Genomic DNA, 15,954 nt, shown 5'->3' with positions numbered 1-15,954 from the left:
GGAGCTTTGGTGTCTGTTAGCTGGCTTGTTATCTACCCGTAACACTGGATATTGTTGGATGGAGAACAAAATGAACTCCTACAAATACACCTCTGTAGTCATCTTTGCTACTTATAATCAGTTGAAAGTAATTCTCTACAAAGAGTAAGGTTGGAATGCTGATATTCTGGAATTGTGTTTTATTTCAAATTAGTTGATTGCAGCAAAATGTCATCCGACTTTCTTTAGAGACACAAAATGTGGTGGTTTGGTTATTTCTGAGGCTGTGCCAAGAATTGTGTGTATTGGGAGAACCCACTGAGCTGCCAGGAGAGCTTAGCATTGCTTCAATACAAGAGTTGTATTTAAAACAATGGTTTTTGACACCGAAGGCATGTTGTTAGAAAGTACAGCGTAATGCTTTCTTTTTCTGTGTGGTTGTTTGTGTTTGGTTTTTTTTTTCCCAGTGTTAATGACCATCTGACTAAGGGACAAGGTGTAAATGGCACTCACGGTACCTTATTTGGTACAGTCTGAACAAAGCTCTCTGCAGGATGTGAACATGTTTGAGAGGATGATCAGACATTTCTGTTGCTTTTGTTTCCCCTCATCGCCCACTGTGCAGAACTGATTCTCTGTTACACTGTGTTAGAATCTGTGGACAATGGAAATCATGAGCAAATCTTTCAGGGGAGTGAAACTTCTATAAACCACTGGAGGCTTGGAAATGAAAATCGTTGTTGGTGAAGATCAGTCTTTAGATGCCAAAGTAATTTGGGCAGCACGATGACCTTTGCCAGCTCTTGGTTCAGAGTCTGTCTGTAAGATAACATGCACAAATGATCTGTCATGATGGCTGTGCTGGGCCAGATCAGGGATCTAAATGTCCTGTCATCATGTTTCCTGCAGGGGTGAATAGCAGATGCCTAGGAAGAAAAATGAGGAGACTTTGTAATGATGCTTTCCCGAACCACTAATTACTGAAGGTTGGGAAAGGACTGTGGGATTTCTGGAGCCGAGGAATGCATCTCTGTTAAATCTGTTAAGTGTTAGCATTTCCCTTTAATGCAACCAGCCTCTCCTTGGCCCCACTGAATGTGGAGAACCACAATTTAACTGTGCGTTTCTGAAGAGCCATCACCTTTTGCTTGGGGTTTTTTTTTTGAAGCTCCTTGCAGCACCATTTAATATTTGCTGGGAGAGTCAGCATTCACCTTTTTGACGTGGGTTATGTGTTCACCTTTTCAGCATGAACTGTGATTTTGATTATAAAGGTGCATGAAAACATACACGTAGGAAAAGCAGTCCGTCTAATCTTAGGTGCACGAACACCATGAGGGCACTGGATTAGCTCAGTGAAACTCTAAAACTGAAAGAATAGTGGTGGAAGGAGGTGAGGACGTGTGTGTGTGTGTGGTGGTGGGGAATGGGGCTGTATTTAAAGGTGTTGTGACAAAAAAACCTGGGCTTGATTAGAAGGATATGAGCAAACTTTCTTGTGGTCCTTGAGATGGTAAATTTTTTGACTGCTTGCAGCCTATAGCAATGATAGGTTGGGGTTTGCTTTGTTCTTTATATAGTGTTGGGATCTGGATGATGAACCTGGTATAGATGGGCTTAATTATTCTGCTTGTTATGTTTCCAGATAGAATTGGGTGTCGGTGAGTTCAGATTTCACTCTTGGTCGTGCTGATGTCTGTGAATTTACGGATCTTTAAAAGAGCAAAACTCAATATAGTGATAGATCCACGTTATCAGCCAAAGCTGCTGCATCAGTATTCATTTATTCTCCATTCCTCATGGGTAAAGCAGTGGCCAGTCTGAGCCTGTCACCAAATGCCAAGGAGGCTGTATGGTAGCTGCTCCAGCATTTCGGTATCCAAGGGACCAGGTTAATGGCAAACGCCCATTAAAATATGATTGAAGTGTCCCTTATTTCCCTCATGAAAGGGAGCCCAGCCCATGCTTTGTGTTGGACCCTCCATTAACATTTGGTCTGCGTTTTGAGACGTCTGTCTGTTTGTAAGACTGTCACCTGCCAAACCCCAGCCTCATTCAAGCCTCTGCTGAAGATGCGCTCCATTCAGTGCACCTGCCATTATTAATCCCTTCTCTGACCTCAACGGGAGATTACATTCTGTATGTAAATGGAGTCTGCTTGCCTTGAAGACGTAGCCTTCTAAAGACAAATATGGAATAGCGGTGTTAACGGGGAGTCTCTTGTTTTTCTGTACCTCTTGCTTTTTAACTACCCAAGAACTGTTGTCTTTTTTGTTGCATTTAATTAATAAGCTAATCTTGCAGCAGAGAGCCAGCCTAAATTATGTTGGTAATTTGCCATGACCACCTATGGTACTACATAAATAATGAGAAAATAACAAAACCCCCACATCTAAATTAACAAAATCTAAAGGATTTAGCTATGCTTTCTGAAACAAGCCTTGTTATCTTGTCTGGAAGTAGAAGAGTGATTCTTTAGGGTTATTTTTTGTAAAAGGTGGAAATCAGTGTGCTTCAAACTCAGAGATCGGTAGTGTGAATCCCCAAGCTTAATTTGTATCTGGGATCAGGCAGGTAGCTTTGGCAGAAAGTATGGAAAGCATAAACTTATTGCTAGCACAGGTTGGTTCAACCTGCGGGCAGCATAAATGACTGGAGAGAGACTGATGAGTTCTTGTGTTGGAATTTGGGCAGATGAGGAACACTGTTTCCAAATGAGCGCACTGTAGAAGAAGAAGGGTAGAAAATGCTGTACAAGTGCTTAAATCTGGTTTCTCTTTTGATACTCTGAAGTCAGGTTATTTGGCACGTGTAACTGCTGTGGATAAGAGGTGTTTATTTAAAAAAAAAATAAATTGTATATGTGGCAGCAGCAGGGGAGATGTCTGTTCTGAAAACATCTGAGGTGCTGGGAAGCGTCTCCAGTGGGCAAGAGAAATTGCATAGCTAGCACTGAGGCTGACTCCTTGTGCATGTGTGGCCATGTTTAGAAAAGCATCAACAGTAGGAGCTGAATTGCTAGGGAAGTGAGTGGCTAAAGGATTGGAAGTAAAGGGAATCGTTTTTACCTTGCTTGTTAATTTGAATTTGGCAAGACCACTGTGTGGGAGGGCTGCTCTAGATGAGCTGCCTATGTGAAACAAATCTTGAGATGAACATCAGAAGGTAAATGTTATTTTAACCTGAAGAGCTGCAGTTGGTGCGACCTGGGTCTGTACGTAGGTTTCTCTGAAAGCAATGCTGCTGACTACAGCAGATGCAAAGAGCACAATAACACCCTTCAATAGAGGAAATTCTCAGCTACAAAACGCTATTCTTCAATGTAGGCACCCCCATTAGCTATGCATTTTCACCAGTGACGAACGAGAACCTTCATGCCACGCTCATACAAATCTACACCAGCAGAGGTGTTTCACACCTGCTATGGCAGCGTGGTTGCTAGGAAAGTGTTGCCCATGCAGTCCATCTTTCATTGGCCTAAACAGATGGAAGTCAGAGGGCACCAAGTCTGGACAATAAGGTGGCTGTGATGGGACAGACCACTCAAGATTGACAATGTTGGCCCCCCATTGTCAGACTGGTATGGGAGGACTTGGTGTTATGGGGTTACAAGAGAAAAGTTGTCTTCCTCTTTGGCCTAACTCTGAAAGCTTGAGCCTTCAGCTTAGTTAACACTGTGATGCAGAGGTCACAGTTGATGGCTTATCTGAGTTCAGGGAAATCCAGAAGGATCACTCTATTTCCTGTCCCCAAAAACACTGTGCATCACCTTACCACTGAGGGCTGCATCTGGAACTTTTTATTCAGTGGGGAATTCACCCCTCTGTGGACCTCTGTTTTGACTCTGGCTTGTAGTGGTGACACCACATCTCATCACTGATGACGATGTGATCCTTGAAACTGTCACCTTCAGCCTTGTATTGGCTCAGTAGGTCTTAGCAAACTGTTCCTGTATGAGCGTGCACGGGACCCACCCGGCACCAAGTTTGCTCTATTCCAACGTTGCCTCCATTGTTTCCAATGCACTGAGGTCAATATTCAGGTCTATCATGTGCCGATCTGTGTGGATGAGCTGATCAAGGTGCTATTCATTTCACATTGTGACAGCTGTGCATGGCCATTTGGAATGTGGCTTTGTAATTATTTGTACCTACATGGAAGTTTTTAGATTACTGCAGTTTTGTTGGAAGTTGAACAGAATACCCAAGTACAGGAGTTCATTGTTGAGGGAATTCAAGCAAGGTTTCTAAGGAGATAGCCAGAAAACAGTGTTGTCTGAGTTGTCAGCATCACTGAGGAGGTGTGGTTGTTTCTGTTGTATTTTTTTTAAGATGTGATTCTTTTTGTTGCACTTATTGAGGCTTATTTTGAAAGACGGATTTTTCTTGTTCTGACAAAATAGTTGATCAGTGCAGCTGGCAGGGAACTGACATGGAGCAACAAAGCATTTCTGTTTGGCTATGAACGGTGGTAGTGGCCATCTCCATCTTGGAGCACTTTGTGAAGTGGAGTAGAAGCTCTTTGTATGAGAAAGGCCATTCAAGTTAATTTGCACGTTTCCCTCCCCAGAATTAGCATACCAGAATTCTTCATTGCAGTGTGTTTAGAATACTTTGTGCAAGAAATAACAGTAAGTTGAAGATTGCTAACTGAGGAGCTGTACTGATGCCAACTGACTATTTTTTTTAATGAAAGCTTTGTATACATAACAGGATGAGTCATCACTGGAGAGTTCTGAAAGTGTTTGGCATCCCTAAGAACTCCTTTGTATGTCTCTGCTACACAAAAAAGCATTTTTGTCATGGAACCGTGCTAAGAAGTACTGAACTAACTCGAGGCTTTAGGGAAAGGTTTTCTAATGTGGTTTAATTCTTCACTTTATGTGATTGCATTAAAAATATTTTGGTATTCTTAGATCTCCCTAAATAATAAGTTGACAATTTCTAAGTAGGTTTTTTTTGCCATTAATTTTTTAAAAAATTATATTTGTGACTTCAGACATGCTTCTTTTATATATGTTTATGAATTTGTTTTTAAAAGCATGTAATAAGACCCTTGACTGTTTCCCTAAATCTGCGGGAATGAGTCCTTTGCTTTAATGCAGTTATTAACAACAAGGTTATAAGAGAGCACTGGTACTCATTTTGCTGTACTGAACCAAGATCACAGTTCTAAACCTGTGGTAGTAACTAGTTTTGAGTATGTTTTCCTTTGATACCAGTTGTCCTGTAGAACTATTGGCCTTGGTGCTTTATATTGTGTCTCCTAAGACATGAGTATCTTGCACATAACGAATTTCCTGGATTTTTGTGTTAAGAACATCCATAGTTGCTATCCTCCCTCAGAGCAACTGCTTGATTAAAAAGCAGCGGAAACCTTGCTTCATGGTTAAGATGTTCATAACCGATGCATCAGTCCACCACTGTATTTTACCCATGCATTCGTAGAATCACAGAATGGCCTGGGTTGAAAAGGACCACAATGATCATTGAGTTTCAACCCCTTTGCTATGTGCAGGGTCGCCAACCACCAGACCAGGCTGCCCAGAGCCACATCCAGCCTGGCCTTGAATGCCTCCAGGGATGAGGCATCCACAACCTCTTTGGGCAATCTGTTCCACTGCATCACCACCCTCTGTGTGAGAAGCTTCCTCCTCATATCTAACCTAAACCTCCCCTGTCTCAGTTTAAGACCATTCCCCTTTGTCCTATCACTATCCACCCTCGTTAACAACCATTCCCTTTCCTGTTTATATGCTCCTAATTTCTCCTAATGATGTGAAACCTTGTTTGAATAACACATGTGCAAGGTAGTAGAGATCACATTTTGCAGCTGGTGAAATAGAACAGCACTTTTTATTTTAGTCTGAGACTTCTGTGAGTGTGAAGTTGTTTGTGTCCCTCCTCTCCCCCTTCATTCCTTGTTCATTGGTGCATTTTTACTTGCAGAAATCAAAGGCATCAATTGCGATCCTTCTTGGCTATGTTGTAGTGGTGATATATCAAGTTTGACTTTGTTAATTTTTGTGATGGCTTTGTGTGATATTTGTTTCATTAAATTTAATGGGCAACAAAACTTGAAGAAAAGAATTCTTCAGAAGAAAATCTCATGGAGGAGTCCTGAGAATTTGTAGGTTTTGATCCAGGAACAGAAATGGTTTGTATAATGATTCAGAATTTGATCCCCATTCTCAGCGTAATTGTGCTAACAGAAAGCATAAAGGATGGGGGGCTTTGAGTGAGTTCTTGGAAAGGTACGTGGGTTAACGATTAGGAGCTGTACCTGTGAGTGGGATGGTTTTGGGTCAGGCTCTCAGCCTTGCTGTGCTGGAATGTTTATATTCCTGTGTACATCCAAGGAGAAGCAGTAAAGTGTTCTTCCATTGTATTTGGAAGCAGAACAACAGGGTGGCTAATGAAACTGATGTTTGGTGGTAGGTTTATTTAAGCTCAGGACTAGCTCAGTGACATTGCTGAGCAATAATGTTGTTTTAATGACAGCACACCTTTTCTGTTTGTTTTTTAATTATTGGTATGAAGTTGAAGTTTTTATGCTCTGAGCTACCCACTTAGTGTTATTCTGCACGTCAGTGTTGGGCCATGCTGGTACTGGGTGTGCCTGCTTTGCTTTTGTTTCCAAGGTAAGCTAAAGTTCAGCTTGTGATTTCAGTCTTGGGAGAGGTAAATTCTCAACACATCTGCACATGAGGCCATGGGATCGGGTATAAAAAAAATTGGGCGTACCTCTGTGTTTAGAGGAGTTGAAATGAAGAGCAACACCAAAAATACTCTTTGCCTTGGATCCTCTCAAAACTGTACTCCGAAGTACTGTCTTCAACACAGTGCTGTTCCCAACTGTTCACATGGAGAAAGTTTCCCTCAGGGGCACTGAGCCAACCATGTTACCTTTAGTCTGGGATCTACAGGCAAAGAAAGGCAGTTTCTGTTCCTCCGAGATGACTTTACCTGCTTGTTCTGTGGCTTGCAGGCTGGAACATCAGCACCTGAAATTACTATGTGCCTTAGGTGCTTCTCTTGAGTGTTGAGGACTGAAGTACCCTCACACATCCATTCTCTGCTATTCAGAGCGCTGCGGCTCCTGTGTGCTGTCATATTGTTTTTCCTCAAGCTTGGGAAAACTATTTCTAGTGTGATCTGCCTTAAAGCAGAAGAAAGGTGTGTGGGGAAGAAACGGTGGTGATTGAGTTACTGAAGGTTTCCCACCTCATTTCTTCTGATTATGAAATAACATCCGATGAATTGTTTCCTGGCAATTTACTTATCTGTTGGTAGTAATGGAAATGTTCTAGTGAGCTTGAGATTCGCAGGGCATTTAAGGCCACGGTGCCAGAGTTCTTTCCTGCTGGCAGCACTGACTCCAGCAGTCACCTTTTATTGCAGCTGCTCATTTCTGTTCTTCTGCCAGGGCACCTCTCAGTGCGCCTGCTTGGGGAGCTTGGCTGGGACTGCATCTCCTCCCTTGTAAACTCACGTGGTATAGCTTTAAACTGATAAACTCACTCTTTTGTCATTTTTTTTCCCCTAGTTAACAGGTTACTTGATAGACTTTTAACCTTTGTATGTAGTTTGAGATTTAAACTGGTTCAAATGGCTTGATGACTTAGACTAGATGATGTTGGCATTTTTTTGCAACCTTAATGACTCTCAATGTGCATAAAAAAGGTGAGATTTGGAGCTATCTCAGCGTCGTTATCCTGTCCGTACCATGCAGTCAGCAATCAAGAAGCTTCTGTTTGCCTTGTCTGGTTAGCGTTAAAGCTAAGGGTATAAATGTTAATAACGTGTGTGTTTTACTTGCAGTACGTGCAGCAGGGTTTACAAAGTGATAGGTGTGGGTACTCTGTAAATGTTTTGTGGAATTCTCACTCGAAAAATCGATGCAAATTGAGCCACTGTTGCTGTGTGTTGGAAATCACTTGTATCCAGGGAACCAGGAGTGAAACCCAGCTAAAAGCATGGCACTGGCTGGAAATGGTTAATGGCAGCCTGTAGGATTAGTGTTGGATTCAGCCTTACTGCTGTTAATGAGCTGGAAGAAGGCAGAAACAGCAAGCTAATGATATTGACAGACAGTATTGAGGTAAATGGATTTGTCAACACACTGAGGGAGAAAATGGAAAGGAACATATCTTGGGAATATATAAAATACACAAAAAGCAGGGCGGGCCGTCTTCCCCCTCCTCTGGCAGTGCTGCTGTCGAGGCAGGGCTGACAGCTTTTCAAAACACTTCACTGATAGAGTGGGAATCTTGTGATAAAATAGTGTTCAAAGTGGACAGCAGATAAATGAATGGGTTTTTACAGATTGCAGTTTAATGACCTCAAATACGTTGCGAGGAACCACTGCCGTTTGTGACGAGGCTGGGCTGCGTGTTAGGGTGGGCAGCGGAAATGTCCGTGAGATAATGAAGCCTGGGGACAAGGGATCGTGTTCACACCTCAGTTAAAGTGATGTGTGTTGGGGAAGGGAAAAAAGGTAAAAAGGAATTGTTGCTGAGATCTGGTAGGTAGGAATTAACCATAATTAAAGCCAGTAATTTTCTGTTTTTTAAAGTAAAGCCATTCAGCCCATTCTGTCTTGCAGGCAGTGGTGTAATGGTAACTTTTCCTTGAGGCACAGATTCTCTGTATTCTAGGAACTCTGAAAACGAAGTTACGCTGAGAGAAGAAACAAAGGCATTTGCATGTAATAATCTTGGTATTCCGGAACAGATGAGAACGTGAGAGTTACCATCAATCTAAGTAAATAAATGCTGCCCACTGCCAAGCTATCCCAATGTAACCTCGGCTGCCCTGCAGACACTGGGAGCAGACGAGCAGCATTTACAGCTCTGTGTAAGCTACACTGCACGTGAGGGGATTTCGCGTTTTATTATGTGGGAGGGATGATGTCAGTTTGGTTGATTATGCCCCTTTCAAGCTGCTGTGATAATTACCTGCTTGTTACCAGAAGTGTCGAACCCATTTTCAGTTCTTGTTTGCTTTTGCTGTCATGCCCTAATTGCTACATAATTTTGTCCCTGCCAATTACTACCTTGGTGTCGAATTTTACGGTGGAAAAGTCGTAAGAAGCAATAAAGTCGTCGGGTTTTGATCTTGTCATTTCAATAGAATATTTTATTATCCTACAAAGTATATTGAAGTACACAGTGCTCGCTTCTTTGAGCAGGTCCAAAGAAGGGCAAAAGGCTGGTGAAGGACTTGGAGAATATGACCTGTGAGGAGAGACTGAAGGAACTGGGGCTGTTTAGTCTGGGGAGAAGGAGGCTGAGGGGAGACCTTATTGCTCTCTTCCAGTGTGTAAAAGGTGCTTACAGCAAGAGCGGGGTTGGTCTCTTCTCACTGCTGACAGGTGACAGGATGAGGGGAAGTGGCCGCAAGTTGCACCAGGGTAAGTTTAGGCTGGATATCAGGACAAACTTCTTTACAGAAAGGGTTGTTAAGCACTGGAATGGGCTCCCCAGGGAGGTGGTTGAGTCACCATCCCTGGATGTGTTTAAAAACCGTTTGGATGTGGTGCTCAGGGATGTGATTTAGCAGAGGGTTGTTAGGATAATATGGTTGGACTCGATGATCTTTGAGGTCTTTTCCAACCTGAGCAATTCTGTGTTTCTATGATTCCTGTGCAATGGTGAAATCCCTCAGTGAAGTAAGTAGGATCTGGAGGGCACAGCTGTCTAAGGGAAACCCCTTGGTGTCGTGGTGGCTGCAGCGTGTGCCTTGGTGGTGTGCTATGCAAAATGGAGAACTGTAGAGAGTGTCTGGCTTCTAACTTTGTGGTTTTATCTTGGTTGTTATATACAGTCATAAAGTCATAGAGTTGTTACGGTTGGAAAGACCTCTGAGATAAGTACAACCATCAGCCCATCCCCACCATACCCACTGACCATATCCCTCAGTGCCACATCCACACGTCTCATGAACAGCCTTCAGAGGTGCGAACTCTTAGGTTGTGTTGGGTCTTCTGATGGAATCCTTTATATGTAGTTTTTTAATAAAGTTAGAATGTGTATGGATTCCTTTAAAAGGTGCTGTTGTCTTTGGGAACTCTTACTGCATGGCTTTGGGTTGGTTGGATGGTCCTCCAGCAACGAAGTCCAGTGTTTGGAATATTTTGAGCTGCGGTCTGGAAATAATATTGCTAGTGAACGGTGTATGGAACAGTGAGGATGAGTGAAGGGAAGAGGTAGAAGTGGGATTTGGATTGACGAAGTGTGATTAAACAAAATGTTCTTCAAAATAAGGAAGTGCTGTGAGCAAGTGGAAGTGCACAGAGGAGCTGAGGCCAGGAAGCAGCGTTTTGGGCAAGGAATTGTGTGCAGGATGTTTGCAGCTCTGTGTTGGAGCGTGGTGGCAGTGCATAAAGTCTCCAGCAGAGAAAATGCTGAGTACTTGAAGCTTCCCAGGTGTAGCAGGGAAAGGTACACCAAGAGCCAGAAGCTGAAAACAGAGAAGTTTATGTAGGGATTAAATGTGAATTCTTACCAAGGCAACAAACTACAAAGGGTATGGCAGCGTGTGTGCCTTTGTGGAAGGCAGGTGTCAAGCAAGTAGAAGGTTTTTTATGGATACCAGACTTGTGGATAAAGATGCTTTCTCACATCACCAGTGGCTCTGTGAGCAGTAAGACTTCATAAATGGTGTATTAAATGTTGAACGTGACTGAAGATGCTTTTAAAATGTAGTCTTTAATAAGTCGTTTGCAAAGTTCACATGATTTTAAAGCTTCTGTAGATCGTAAGCACCTCAAAGGTAATTTTTTCTGTCATGATGTGGACTTTTAGGTACTTAAAGGAAAATTTTCAATATGCCAAGATAAAGAAAAAAAATAACACTTTGAAATTCATAGGTTGGCCAAGCTGTGATTCTACCTGTTGTCAGGACACTGAGTTGTACTTTCGTAGATCTGAGTGGCTGTGGAGTGCTGTATGTTAAACCAGGCCGTGTGTACTTCCCTTGGCTATGTCATCTGCCCAAGTGGTTGCAAGCAGAGCTGCTGCTGGGCCAGCTTTTGGGATCTGGAGGGCTTCTGAAGGGCCTGAGGAAGTTTTTGAGGCTATGTGAGTAGAATCAAACTTTCATGCTGTAAATGTTAATTAGAAGCATATGTGTATACGTAAAATGCAAGTTGAAGTAAAAGTATAAATATCTAGGAAGCTGTCATTCCAGAAGGTCTGTGCTCAGAAAAGATTAAATAACATAAATACACAAACAATCAAAAATACACGTTGTTCTTGATTACTTTTTTAGATCATTTTTTCTGGTGGCTTGTGCAAGAAGTTAGGAATTGAGTGACTGTGATGTACTGTCTGAAAGCAGCTGGACAACTTGCCCTATGTGACCAGAGGAAGCTGTCATTGGCTTTGTTGCCCTATCCTCCTTCTCCGGCTCATCTCCTATCACCGCTCTTCCCTCCCACTGCTTCTTGAACCTCCAGTGAATGAAATGAAGTAACTGATCTGTGTGGAAATTAGCTGTGTTTCCCTGTGTTAGTTCATAAACCTCCTTTTTATTCCCATGTCTTCAGGTCAGCGTGTTAGAATCTCAGGTATTTTGGCATTTTCTCCATACTGAGCACAAATGGCGGTAACTAATTTTGTACTACCTCAGCTCTGCATTTCCTTGCTGGTTTAAACTGAGGAGATGAGTTGCAGCACTTGAGGACTTGTGACGTGTAGTGTGGTAAATGGAGCGAGCTTTCTTCTTGCCTGCCCTTGGATGGTGGCCTCAGGGGAACTTGACCTGCGGATATCAGTTGGTCCTCTTGGATGACTTCCATTGTAGTAGTAGCTGTAACAATGTTTGCTGGATGCATGCTGCTATCCTGTGACACAGATACAATTTTGTTTATGACTCTGACCTGTATCGGGTGACGTGGGGAGAGCAGTAGATCATTCTTGTGCTACCACTTCTGTCCCAGCCTGATCTCACCTGATACTGGGCGCTGTGAAGGAGATGGCAGGTCATCGACTTTGTCAAGCATCAGGTGCTGGAAAACACATTCATTTATTTCCTTACCTTTTTACCCTGTTTTTCTCTAAGAGCACCTTAGATAAATTAGAGAATAACTTTTATGCTGTTGGTGGTTTGAATACTGTGAATTAATATTTTCTTAACTGGCAGAAGACCAGCATAGGGAAAAACAAGAAAGCTTCATGTGGGTCCTTATGGCCTCACAGGCGAAGGGGTGAAGTCCTGAGAGCATTGCTGGGCACCGGTGTTGTCCAAGGTGAGATGATGATCCAGCAGTCCCCTGAACAGAGGAGTAGAAGTTCTCCGTTACAGTTATTTGAGGTTACCCTGTAACTGTCAGCAGGCAAATTTAGGTCTCCAGGTCAGATGAATCTTTTTCACTGGTATTTATGGAATAAAGTGGAAGGCAGTTTTGTTTCTGCCTTATCTGTGGCCCCAGAGACTGCTATGTCTGTTTGTACAGAATCTTTTAAGCATTTTTAAGGACTTGTATTAGCAGTGGCTGTGCTCTGGAGCATGCTTACTATGCTCCCTGTATTGTTTATTTTTCACAATGGTATTTCCAGAGTTTTATTTACTCTGGGATAAAAACAGCTTCCATGATCTGGCTTTCAGGATTTACTTCCAGTTGGAAAACAATTTTGTTAAAACATTTCATGTGAATTATAAATTTGCACTGACACCCATCTGATTACATTACCCATTTTCAAGTTAGGTTTATTTTTAATATTCTGAGGTTTTCCAAGGCTTCTGAATAAGGCTTAATGGAATTTTAATTAGCGAGCGGCTCTCGTGTTATTGTTCCCTTTGGCTTCCCTAGGTTTAGCAGTCTTTCTGAAAGAGAAATATTTCATAACTTGTTGACATTATCTGAAATAAAAATGCATTTCTTTATAAGGAGCACTAAGGGTGCTAACAGATGGATAAAGTATGTGGTGATATGACATTCGTTTCTGTTGGTTTTTTTCCTGTCTAAATCCATTTCAGATTGGTAATGACAAACTAGTTAACATGCAAGAACTACTGTTCAAACGTTCTCTCAATTAATTTGGATAGTATTAAGAAAATTCCGCTTAATGTGTTTAAAGTCAGCATCTTGCATAGGAGCAGATTGTTATCACTTCGGGTACTGTCAGGCCTTCCATGCTGTGATCCAGATGAAGCTTCAGGACGTGGTGGGGGAAGCACCACATCTTTAGAATGTTGTTAAAATCAGTTTGAGACAAAAGATGCTGAGCTTTGTTTGAGGCAACAACGTGAGATGTTCTGAGCTGGGTGAGGCAATTTGATATATTCAGAGTGATGATGTGTGAAGGGCAACTAGTTTCTCTTACAGCGATTGAAGTAATAGGTAAGAGATCAATATTTGCATCCATTTTTGGAGTATCCTGTTCAAAGTAACAGTGAATGAAAGCAGTGGATGGAGCTCTTTATGGTCACTGTGTGCAGACTCTTTAAAAAAAAAAAGAAAGAAAAAATATATAGTATAAAAGTAAGAATCTGAGTAAAAAGTATTCCAAGTAGTTGTCTGGTGCGAGTACTGGGTCATTTGTTTGCATGCATGCGCTCTGTGAGTCTGAGTGCTACTGATGGCAGTGAAGTCATGTGTGGTTTGGGTTGGAAGGGACCTTTTAAGATCGTGTAGTTCCAACCTCTCTGCTATGGGCCAGGACACCTCCCTCTAGACCAGGTTGCTCACAGCCCCATCCAGCCTGGCCTTGAATGCTTTCAGGGATGGGGCATCCACAGCCTCATTGGTCAATCTGTTCAGTGTCTCACCACCATCATAGTAAAGAATTTCTTCCTATTATCTAGTCTAAACCTACCCTCTTCTAGTTTAAAACCATTTCCTCTCATCTCATCCTGTCGCTACCAGCCCTTATAAAAAGTCCCTCCCCAGCATTCCTGTTGACCCATTCAGGTCCTAGAAGGCTGCCATAAGGTCCCCCCAGACTCCCCTTCTCTTCTCCAGGTTGAACAGCCACCATCTGCACCTCTACTTCCTGTAGATCCAGTGGGAATGTTTAACACAGATAGGCAAAATGCATTTTGAAAGAACCTTTGCAGTGTTCCTGTAGTAAGACTCAGGCAGACTGCAGCCTCCAAAGGAAATCTTTGAAAACAACTCTTAATTAATGGAGCTAAAATTACAAAAATCTGTTCAAGGAGACCAAAACTTCCCTGAAGTTCCGAACACTTGGCAGCTGTTTCTCATGCATGGTGACTCAGATCTGTTGAATTTTATGTACGAAATCTTGAAACCACCAAATATGGGAGCTGCAGTCCTTGGCATTGTTTTGCCACAGTTGTTCAGGACAGGGCAGCAGGCAAAGCCCTGCCGCATAGGAAGCAGCAAGCAGGTGGAGAGCTCTTCATTCTAAGTGAAGACGAGCTTGGCCCTGTTGTGGGTAAACATTTTTGGCATCACATCTGTCACAAGATTGGTGAAGTTGAAACTTGCCATAGCTGTCATCGTGGAGAAAGGCATCGTATGTTCTGGTGTGAGTGCAACACGTATGCTACCAGTCAAGAAATGACAGTGTTTGGCGTGGTAGCATGTTTTGGTGCAGTTTTGTTGACTTAAGACAAAGGAAGGAGAAGTGTGGACAAATACTGTGCTTTTACTGGTGCACCATCAAACTCTTGCAAGGGATAGATTTGTAGTTTTGACAACGCCATTCATTGCTCAGCTGTTATGGTTGCCATTTCATTACATTCTTATTCCAGATAAAGAAAGAATTAAAAACGAACAAACCAAAACAAAGAGTGAAAATGTTCAGTGGTTTTGATACAGTTCATTGCAGATCGTCCTACTGACTGTGTTCACATGATTTCTCCAGACAACAGCCGTTTCCATATCTAGATGCAGGTGGATACACTGAAGCAAAAAGGCATTGGGAGGATGCAGACAGCTCTCCCTGGAGCTGTTGGTACTCCTGAATACTTGGCAAATTTCATTCTAGGTTTTAAAAAATAGTGTTTGTGCTGAATTCTGGTGTGGTGTTTTGTGCTATTTTGGTAGTGCTTTGGTAACAAATGTGTAAAGGATGGTACTTTGTACAAAAAAAGCACATACGTGATGTGCTGGAAGGTCATAATTGCATCAGGTTGTTTTTGCATTGTAATCATTCCTGAAATGGGTACAATGGCTAAGGGCTGGTTAACATTAGAGATCTACAGCTGTAAAACTGCAACGGAGCCCATGAGAGCAGCCCTCAGTGGGGAGGAGGTAGCTTTGGACAAATAAAGATGTGTAGCAGTTCTTGATGCTGTATGTTGCTGAGTCAGTAGGACTGATATTTGACTAAAAGTAATTTTAGGTTACAGGATTCATAGGTATTTAAATGATCAATTTGAAAATTGGAAAGAAGGACCTGAAAGCTTCTTATGTTGTTTCTCACCTTGTTATTCCAAATGTCTCTGAATCTGGGTAAGCTGTACACATGGGTCAGCATCAAACTCTGCTTCTCATGTGATGATACAAGAAAGAGGCATGCAGAAGCTCAAGTGCACTGTAGTAATCCTAGACTCAATACTTCCATCACTGGCTGCACCAGAACTGTGGCTCCACAAATGTTTTATGGGCTCCTGTGAAAAGTTCATTATTTCTATGTACCTGCAGCCATTCTCAGTAAGGAACCTTCCTAGTTCAGCCCTTCCCTGCTCCACTGGGGGTGTTCCTGTCCAGGTTGTCAGCTGGGAAGAAGATTTCATGGTCTAGCAGGTGAGGCTCTGTTTCAGCTAGGGTAGGTTGGTCTTCATCTGCTTTATCTTCAGAAAGAACAGTTCCAGACCCAAACTGTACTGCCATCAAGGACAAGCAGAGAGACAGTGGCTTTGTGACTTTGGCCAGAGCAGCCTTGTCACATGGTGGAGTTTCACTTCAGTCTCCTGCGTCTGCTGGCCTTCTGCAAAATTGCATTCAGCTGACCAGAGATATTTGATAGAAATGACTTTCTGAAAGCAAGGGGACATTTCTGTT

The 15,954-nt window shown here is 42.5% G+C and overlaps 1 protein-coding gene across 23 annotated transcripts in view; it reads left to right on the top strand.

Annotated features, from left to right (window-relative positions):
* Positions 1-15,954, top strand: part of KMT2C (lysine methyltransferase 2C) — a 186,815-nt gene that overhangs the window by 24,585 nt on the left and 146,276 nt on the right. The window lies entirely within an intron of this gene.

Source organism: Gallus gallus, chromosome 2, assembly GCF_016699485.2.
Source record: "Gallus gallus isolate bGalGal1 chromosome 2, bGalGal1.mat.broiler.GRCg7b, whole genome shotgun sequence".
Taxonomy (NCBI): Eukaryota; Metazoa; Chordata; class Aves; order Galliformes; family Phasianidae; genus Gallus; species Gallus gallus.
The sequence above is the reverse complement of the archived record's forward strand: the minus strand, read 5'-3'. Positions and strand labels throughout refer to the sequence as shown.